Source organism: Lactuca serriola, chromosome 4 (genome assembly GCF_051521515.1).
Source record: "Lactuca serriola cultivar US96UC23 chromosome 4, Lser_US96UC23_V15, whole genome shotgun sequence".
NCBI classification, from domain to species: domain Eukaryota; kingdom Viridiplantae; phylum Streptophyta; class Magnoliopsida; order Asterales; family Asteraceae; genus Lactuca; species Lactuca serriola.
In genome coordinates this window covers 389,836,413-389,846,761 of record NC_136411.1, presented here as the reverse complement: position 1 = coordinate 389,846,761, position 10,349 = coordinate 389,836,413, and positions in this window count along the sequence as shown.

Here is a 10,349-nt window from a genome sequence, read left to right as displayed (position 1 = left end):
AGGGAGTATTGGTGGCCCTGTATGAAGAGGGATGTCGCACGGTTTGTAGAGAGATGCTTGCCCTGTCGCCGGGTTAAGGCCGAGCACAAACGTCCACATGGTAAGTTGCAGCCGTTAGAGATTCCCGAGTGGAAATGGGAACATATTACCATGGATTTCATCACCAAATTGCCGAGGACTGCGAGAAGTGTCGATGCAATTTGGGTGATTATGGACAGGTTGACGAAGAGCGCTCATTTCCTTGCTATCAGTGAGAGATCTTCCGCGGAGAGGTTGGCAAAGATGTATGTGAGAAAGGTGGTTTCGCAGAATGGAGTGCCGATCTCCATTTTCTCAGATCGAGATGTGCGTTTCACTTTCAGATTCTTGAAGAAATTTCATGAGGAATTGGGTACGAGGCTGCATTTTAGTACCGCATACCACCCACAGACTGACGGGCAGAGTGAGCGGACGATTCAGACGCTCGAGGACATGCTCCGAGCATGTGTGTTGGATTTTGGCGGGAGTTGGGACACGTACTTGCCCTTGGCAGAGTTTTCCTACAACAACAACCATCATTCGAGCATTGGTATGCCACCTTTTGAGCTGTTGTAAGGGAGGAGGTGTCGGACACCCATTTGCTGGGGAGAGGTAGGGCAACATGTGAAGGGTAGTACAGAGATTGTGCTTCAGACGACAGAGCAGATACAACAGGTCAGACTGTCACACCCCAAAACCACGAACGGCGGAAACGTTTAGGGGTGGAGGACGTCATGTACAGTATCACAACAGTGTAATATAATAAACAAGCAACAACATCATCCATTGCATTATAAGTAAAGTTTTAATACATGTGTTCATTCTTTGTAGTAAGACACCAAAAAATATACAATCAAAATAAAAGACAAGACTTGTCTGCTCTGTCTTCTCAAAACCTGGCCTCCGTACCTGTCTACTAATGACCTGAGAATACAAGTTATTTTGAAAGCGAGTATCAGCTTTAAAGCTGGTGAATTCATAAGTATATAAGTGTCGTTACCTTTGTTTTGTGAAAATCTGTTATGAAGGCCATGTAAAAACGTTAAATGAAAATGTTGATGTACGTATGAAAAACCCTAGAAAATCCCTTATTTTCTATCAGTTTGAGATGTAGTCTTCTACCAAGACCCGAATGTTATGTTTGTAAAATGATAGTTTTTCCTTCTTTTGACTACTACATACAGTAACTAGTCTAACTCATCGCTCATGTGAATGTATCACAAAATAAAGTAAATAGGAAAATATGACCATGAGAGTATTACTCTTGGGTTACCCGGGGATAACACAACATCGCTGAAGCGAAAGATATAACCTAATAAACATCCGAAGATTGTTCAATTTAACCTCTGTGGGGAACAGTAGATTCCAGGAATGGTTAGTCCCATAACTGACTTTACATCGATGTAGTCGAAGTAAATAACCTAATGAACATCTGAAGATTGTTCAATTAACCTCTGTAGCGAACAGTAGGTTCCAGGAATGGTTAGTCCCGTAACTGTCTCCTAATATATATGATAACAACCCAATGAACATCCTAAGATTGTCCAATTAGCCTCTGTGGCGAACAGTAGGTTCCAGGAATGGTTAGTCCCGTAACTGACTCTACCTTGCTATAAGCGAAATAGATAACCTAATGAACATCCGAAGATTGTCCAATTAACCTCTGTAGCGAACAATAGGTTCCAGGAATGGTTAGTCCCGTAACTGTCTCCTAATATATGTGATAACAACCCAATGAACATCCTAAGATTGTCCAATTAACCTCTGTGGCGAACAGTAGGTTCCAGGAATGGTTAGTCCCGTAACTGACTCTACCTTGCTATAAGCGAAATAGATAACCTAATGAACATCCGAAGATTGTCCAATTAACCTCTGTAGCGAACAATAGGTTCCAGGAATGGTTAGTCCCGTAACTGACTCCCGTTGAACTGGGATGGGCAGGACGATTTACTGAAGGTACTAATAATTCATCCTAATGAACCGAGGTTCAAGTATTCATGTAAGTAATACACAGGTCGATGTACCTATGTAAAGGTATTCATGTAATGTGTTCATGTAAGCGTGTTCATGTATCATGTAAGCATATGTAAAGGTACTCATCTATCAGGTAATGTACTAGTAAAGACTCATGAATGAACTGACTCTTGTGTGATTCCTTGTAATAGAAGTAATGTTTGATATCTTCAAATTATCCCTATGATAATTTACTGTAATATAATTGGTTGATCATGTAGGTTTATACACTCTTACTACTCAAGGGTGTGGGAAACTAAATGAAAGATGTAAACTATAACATCAATACATATATATATAAGAATATAAGTGTATATGCATAGTTTAGTTCAAGAATGTAAAAATGGTTTTGTAAGACATCTTATGAGTTTTGAACAATAATTAACAATGACTTAATGTTGTTTTAATAAACATTTAAAAGGTAAAACATTTGGTAACAATGTGCTTTTAAGATGTAAAACCATTTCATGCATCACATTGTGTAGCATGTGAAATCTGTTAAATGACAAACACAGTTATAAAATACATATCAATGATTTAATAACATGTTTGTTTCTACTTGTATTCCCCCCCCCCCATTAAAGCATTTAAAATCATTTAAAATATTGATTAGGGGTATGAACTCACCTGTAGTTGGTGATTGGAATGAACTGAACGATATAGGATGGCTAGGTGTCAAGCGAGGACTTGTACACGCACTACGATCCTAATGAGCATATAATCACACATATATGCATTTAATTAGTATTAAATCACTAATTGATAAAGTTAAGACATCCTAGACATAATAAACACTTTATATAAGTGTTTTAAGCCCTAAGGATTTCATCTAAGCTATTATGGGACAGGGTATTTGTGTTTAGGGTTTCCAAAGGACCCTATAAGTGAGTTTACTCCCTATAAACCATCACACATGGAGTTTACGGTTGTAAACTCTTGAGTTTACGACCGTAAACTCCCAAACATGTGTGTTTGGTGTGTTTTGAAGTCCCAAATGCTTTCTAGAATTATTCTAACTTGGTGGTTCCATTCTTGAAGGGGTTTAAGGTCTAGAAATACTCCAAATAGGAGTTTACGGCCTCAAGGCCATTCCCCTTGGAGTTTACGACCGTAAACTCCCTTGGGGTGTTGTTTTTGTTGCTTTCAAGCCTCTTGCACTTGTGGTATATGTTCTAGACTTTTACTCCTAGCATATAAAGGCATTAGGCACACCTTGGTGCCCTTTTTAGGAGTTTACGGCCCAAGAACCATGTCTTGGCCGTAAACTCACTTTGTTAAGTGATTTTGATGTGGTTTGGTCCTTCAATTTAGTGGAAGCAATTCATTGTAAAGGTCTAGGGCTTTAGGTGTCATGAAAACACCCCTTATGTCCTTTTATATGGAGTTTACGGCCTAAGATACACTTGGGCTGTAAACTCACATTTGTTTATGTTATTTGATGTGTTTAAGGCCTTACACTAAATGGGAACTAGTCTAGATAAAATCCTTAAAGTCTTAGAGTCCTTAAAAACACCATTTTGAGTGTGAAAAGGGAGTTTACGGCCTATGCAACTCTTGGGCCGTGAACTCCCCAAACTTGGGTGATTTGTGGACGTTTTCTTGTCCCTAACATGCATACATAATAGTCTAAAGCTTTAGCATAACACAAGGGTCGGTTTTGGCTTCATTTCGGGAGTTTACCGCCCAAGAACACCTTGGGGAGTAAACTCCTAGATCTAATGATTTAGCCATCTAAATCATGTTATAAGCATCTAATAAGCATTCTAATCACTACTAGAAAGAGTTAATCACGTTTTGGTATAAAAAACCCGAAGATCTGTCAGAGAGAAAATGGTTTTTCTCTAGTTGGAAATGTGAGTAATGAATGAATTTGGTTCAGAAATCTATTTATAGTCCTGAGATATTTTGGCAGAAAATATTTTTATTCCTGAAATGATCTCTAATATAATAGAGTGTTGGAATAACAGTGTTGCACAAAACCCTAGTGCACCCACTCTCCTGATATTTCCTGAAGTGTAAACCCTGAATTACTCAAACTTGTGTGAAAAAGTCTAAAAATTAACAGTGACCCCTATAACTTCTATTGAAGTGACATAGATTGTACAGAATGGAAATTTCGGGTTGTCACATCATCCCCCCGTTAGAAGGAATTTCGTCCCGAAATTAGAATTTAAGCAAGTAAGAAATTACAAATAACTAAGCAAAAAGGTGAGGGTATTTCAGTTTCATCTGATCCTCACGTTCCCAAGTGAATTCCGGTCCACGCTTTGCGTTCCAGCGCACCTTCACTATCAGGGTACGGCTCTGCTTTGTTTGCTTGACCTCTCGGTCCATGATCTCTACTGGTTCCTCCACGAAGTTGAGGCTCTCTTTGATCTTGATCTCTTCGATTGGAATAACAAGAGTCTCGTCGGATAGACACTTTTTCAAGTTTGACACGTGGAAGGTAGGATGTACGTTACTGAGTTCTTTCGGTAGATTGAGCTTGTAAGCCACAGGGCCGATTCTTGCGAGAATCTCGAAAGGCCCTATGTATCTTGGATTGAGCTTCCCACGCTTTCCAAAGCGTATCAAGCCCTTCCAGGGTGAGACCTTCAGTAGGACTCGGTCGCCCACCTGGAACTCCAATGGTTTCCTACGCTTGTCGGCGTAGCTTTTCTGTCGGTCTCTAGAGGCTTTTAATCGTTCACGAATTTGAACGATCTTCTCTGTCGTTTCCCGAATGATCTCCGGACCCGTGAGAGTGCTTTCGGGTACTCGTCCCTTAGCTAACTGGGTATCACCCACTTCAGCCCAGCACATAGGGGATCTGCACTTTCGGCCATAGAGGGCCTCGAATGGAGCTGCCTTTATGCTCGTATGATAACTGTTGTTGTAGGAAAATTCTACAAGGGGTAAATGGATATCCCAAGCTTTTCCAAAGTCAATCACACAGGCACGCAACATATCTTCTAGGGTTTGGATAGTTCTCTCACTTTGCCCGTCAGTCTGTGGATGGTAGGCTGTACTCATGTCCAGCCTAGTTCCTAGGGAACTTTGTAATGACTGCCAGAACCTCGAAGTGAATCTACTATCTCGGTCCGAGATGATAGATAAAGGAACACCGTGCAGCTTTACAATCTCCCTAATGTAAATTCTGGTAAGTTTCTCCATTTTGTCTGTTTCTTTGATCGGTAGGAAGTGTGCAGACTTGGTCAGTCTATCGACGATGACCCATATGGAATCAAGTCCACCCGTCATCTTGGGCAACTTGGTTATGAAGTCCATAGTGATCCGCTCCCACTTCCATTTTGGTATCTCCGGTTGTTGTAGAAGACCGGAGGGTTTCTGGTATTCGACCTTGACCTTTGCGCAAGTAAGGCATTTACTCACGAAGGTAGCAATATCTGCTTTCATGTTAGGCCACCAGTATAACTTTTTAAGATCCAGATACATCTTATCTGAACCCGGGTGGACGGAATAACGAGTGTTGTGAGCTTCGGTCATGACCAAGTCTCTGAAGCCACCGTGTTTCGGTGTCCAGATCCGATCCATGAGGTATAAGGCTCTGCCACCCTTGACTTCCAAGTTCTTATCCATCCCTCTAAGGGATTCGCCAGCCACGTTTTCAGGTTTCAAAGTGCCGAGCTGAGCCTCCTTTATTTGTGTGGACAAGTGTGAATGGATAGTTAGAGTCAAAGATTTGACTCTACGACCAGTATATTCTTTCCGACTTAGGGTGTCGGCTACTACGTTGGCTTTACCCGGATGATAACGAATTTCGCATTCGTAATCACTAAGTAGCTCGACCCACCGTCGTTGTCTCATGTTGAGCTCTTTCTGGTCGAAAATGTGTTGTAGACTCTTATGGTCTGTAAAGATCGTGCTTTTTGTACCGTATAGGTAATGTCGCCAGATCTTCAGAGCAAACACAACTGCTCCTAGTTCGAGATCATGGGTTGTGTAGTTAACCTCATGTGTCTTCAGCTGTCTTGAGGCATAGGCTATGACTTTACCTCGTTGCATCAGAACACATCCGAGTCCTTGATTGGATGCATCGCAATAGACAATGAAGTCTTCTATTCCTTCGGGAAGGGATAGTATCGGGGTGGTGCACAAGGCTCGTTTGAGCGTTTGGAACGCTCTTTCCTGTTTCTCTTCCCAGTCGAAGGCCACGCCTTTCTGGGTCAGGGTTGTAAGAGGTTTCGCTATGCTGGAGAAGTTCTGAATGAACCTGCGATAGTAGCCAGCTAGACCTAGAAATTGACGAATTTCATTAGGTGTCTTTGGTGCTGACCAGTTCTCGATGGCTTTAATTTTGGAAGGGTCCACGTGTATACCTTCTTCGCTAACTACATGGCCCAAGAATTCGACTTGTCGAATCCAGAATTCGCACTTTGAGAACTTCGCGTAGAGCTTCTCCAATCACAATGTTTCTAAGATTTTACGGAGATGTTGACCATGCTCCTCCTTACTTCGAGAGTAGATGAGTATGTCATCAATGAAGATGATGACGAACTGATCCAAGTAAGGACGACACACCCTATTCATCAGATCCATGAATACTACGGGCACGTTAGTTAATCCGAACGGCATTACTACAAACTCGTAGTGTCCATAACGAGTTCGGAAGGCTGTCTTGGGAACATCCTCCTCTAATAATCGCAGTTGGTGATATCCGGATCACAGATCTATCTTCGAGAAGTAGTTGGCTCCTTGAAGTTGATCAAATAAATCGTCAATGCGGGGCAAGGGATAACGATTTTTAATGGTAAGTTTGTTGAGTTCTCTATAGTCGATGCACATTCGAAACGATCCATCTTTCTTCTTGACGAACAAGACCGGTGCTCCCCATGGTGAGAAACTTGGTCGAATGAATCCCTTCTTGAGAAGTTCGTTAAGTTGACTGGAAAGTTCCTGCATTTCAGCCGGTGCCAGACGATACTGAGATTTAGCTACGGGGGTAGCCCCTGGCACTAAGTCGATTCTGAATTCGACTTGGCGTTGTGGTGGTAAACCGGGAAGTTCTTCTGGGAATATGTCGGGACAGTCGCGTACTTCTGGGATTTTCCGGATGTCTTTCTGTTCTTGGCTGGTATCGACGACGTGTGCGAGAAATTCATGGTACTCCTTCCGCAAGCACTTCTGGGCTTGAATGCACGAAATGATGCGAAGGCTCGTACTAGGTTTGTCGCCGTAGATAAATAAAGTTTCGTTGTTAGGAAGGTTAAGACGAACTGCTTTTTCTAAGCACATAATGTCGGCACGAAGAAGACTCAACCAATCCATACCGATGATAACGTCGAAACATTTAATTGTGACTGGCATGAGATCTATCTTGAAAGTATGGCCATCTAAAGTTAAGGTACAACCTACGTATATGCAGTTTGTACTCTCTGTTTTCCCGTTAGCCATTTCTACTATGAATGAATTATCTAATGCACATGGTTTTTGTTTAAGCAGGTGTGCAAATTTGTGACTTACAAAACTTTTCTCGACTCCACTATCGAAAAGTATGCAAGCATATGAGTTATCGAGGAGGAACGTACCAGTAACTATCGTAGGATCAGCTACTGCTTCCTCGTGGCCTAGGGCCATAACTCTTCCCACTCCTCCAGCTATTCCTGCTTTAGGCAGTTCCTCTTGTAGTGGCCCACTTCGCCACAACCGTAGCAAGCTTGGCCCATACCGGCATTAGGAACTTGGGCGGCCTGTGCTGTTGGCGTCCTGCAGACACGGGCTGTATGCCCCTTCCTGTTGCAGTTAGAGCACTGCATCTCCTTGCAAGGTTCGTGGTGGTGGTAGTTTCACTTGGTGCACTTCGGAAGAGTTCCAGTATAAGTTTTTGCTGGTAAGGGGTTCGCAGGGGCAACAGGAGTCACTGTGGCAACATTGATCGCCACAAGTTGTTGCTTATTGGAGGATCCTTGCGGAGCCCCTCTTTTCCTCTTATTCCACCCCTTCTTGTGGTAGTTGGGGTTGGATTTTTGTGGTACAGGTGTAGGGATTGTTGTGTTCTGAGGTTTCCGGTGATCGATGAAGGATTGTGCTAGTTCCTTGGCGCTATCAAAGGTAATAGGCCTGGAAGCGATCACACTTGATTGGATCTGGGGTGACAGTCCCCAGATATATCTCTCGATCTTTTTGCTCTGGAGAGAAACCATGTCGGGGCATAAGTTTGCCAAATCACAGAACCTATTTGTGTAGGTAGTGATGTCGGCTCCAACCATTTGTAGACCCCAGAATTCTTGCTCGAGTTTTTGTATTTCACCTTGAGGACAGTATTCTTTCATCAGCATGTCTTTCAACTTTTCCCAGCCGATGGAATACGCCACCACCAACGTTAGATAGTTAACATGGCTGTTCCACCATGTTAGAGCTCGGTCAGAGAAGGTACAAGCTGCGAACTTGACCTTGTTGCCTTCTTGGCATCCGCAGATCTCGAAGACATATTCCATCTTCTCAATCCACTGTCTCAACACCATAACACCCCCAGTTCCATTGAAGCTGCGGGGTTTGGCGCTAGTGAAGTCCTTGTAGGTGCATTCCCGAGGGTGTCCATGGCTTTCGCCGTGGTTCGAGGGTGGTGCACCTGTTCCTGATCCGCTAGGGGCAGGAGCGTTGATTGCTGACACAGCAACTGCAACTACTGCTATGAAAGCTGCCTGGAACATGTTGGCATCGAAAGGATTTGGTGGTTGAAGAGGTACAGGTGGTGGTGGAGGTGGTGGTATTGGTGCTTCGTTGTTTGGGTTCCTCCTTGGATTCCTGGGTGGCGGCATCTTTAACTATACGTTTAAAAGATGACGAAATGGATAAGAATAAATGATTAATGAATGTGTCTCATGGACTAAATCCCTATAGCCCAACAACAGAAAGAATAGTATCACTAAATGAAGAAGATAGCATTTGGATAAAAATTTCCATTAGATTAGATATCCGTCAATAATACTGGAATTACAGATGTAACAAGTTCGGGAAAAATGGCCTAGAAGTAGGCCTTACATCAACCAAGATGGAAAATTTTTGACAGAATTAAGACTTGATCAAGACCTTACAGGTCTAAGATTTATACAGGTAGGAAATTAGACCAAAGTTTTACATAACTAGGTTATATCCAAAAGATGAGTCGGCGAGATTCTATCGGCGACGAGAACTGCTAGCATGAGTCCTCGATCCCGACGGTAGACGTTCAATGTCCCTTATACGCCTGTCCGACCTTGCTTGCTGAGCTCGAAGTTCTCTAACTTCAGCTTGAGTTTCAGCAAGTTCCCTCCGCAGGTTTGCATTGTGGACCAAAGTCCTTTCATGAGCAGACTCTAGTTGGCGAATGTGGACAGTGTTAACACCAGAGTTGGCGTCAACTTCCAAAACTTGATTGATAGTCGCCTGAGCTATTATCGAGTTCCGAGAAATCCTACGCACCATGATTGGTAGGACTCTATCAGCAGAACCTCCTTCAGTGAGGTCGTAGAAACTTTGGTCCCCATTGTAGGGAATGGGCTGACCCTGTTCATGACTCCAGGTAATCAAGTTAGTGGCCCACAGAGGTGTGGGTCCTTGAAACACAGGGCGAGGGTTCAGGTTTGGGTTTTGAGCATTTGGGGGTAGGTTGTTGACTTCTGGCTCCGAGTCAGAACTATCAGAAAAACCTTCAGCATGGTGATCATCCAAAGGAATTGGGTGATCATCTTCTGGTTCAGCCTCTAGCCAACCAGCATTGCCTTGGTTTGGGAAGTACGGATCGCCATGGTGAAATCCAGCCATTTTAATCTACGCGAGAAAAGGGACATAAGAAATAGCTAAAATAGACGAACTAACTAAGATAATTACAGTAAGACCAAATACCCCTATGGTATTTCTTTATGGTTGTGTTGGTAAGTTTTTAGACTTGTTGCCATATCGCAACCATTCTTGGGCATATGCTAATCACTCCTTGGACCAACATAGTTGATCAGGCTATTCCATTCCCAAGACTGACCATATATCCCCAGGCTTACTTGTGATATTCAACAATCGTAATACTTTTGTTCTTGTCATTGCGACACTGATTTTAGTATGAATGCAGGCACGTATACTTTGTTAAATATTTTATTATTTAAAAGTATAACTCTTAGACAGAGTGTTTTAATACCGATGTATTTATAGTTAGTATATCTTTTATGGGTTGATATACTTAATTCACTATAAACAATGCTCTGATACCAATCTCTCACACCCCAAAACCACGAACGGCAGAAACGTTCAGGGGTGGAGGACGTCATGTACAGTATCACAACAGTGTAATATAATAAACAAGCAACAACATCATCCATTGAATTATAAGTAAAGTTTTAATA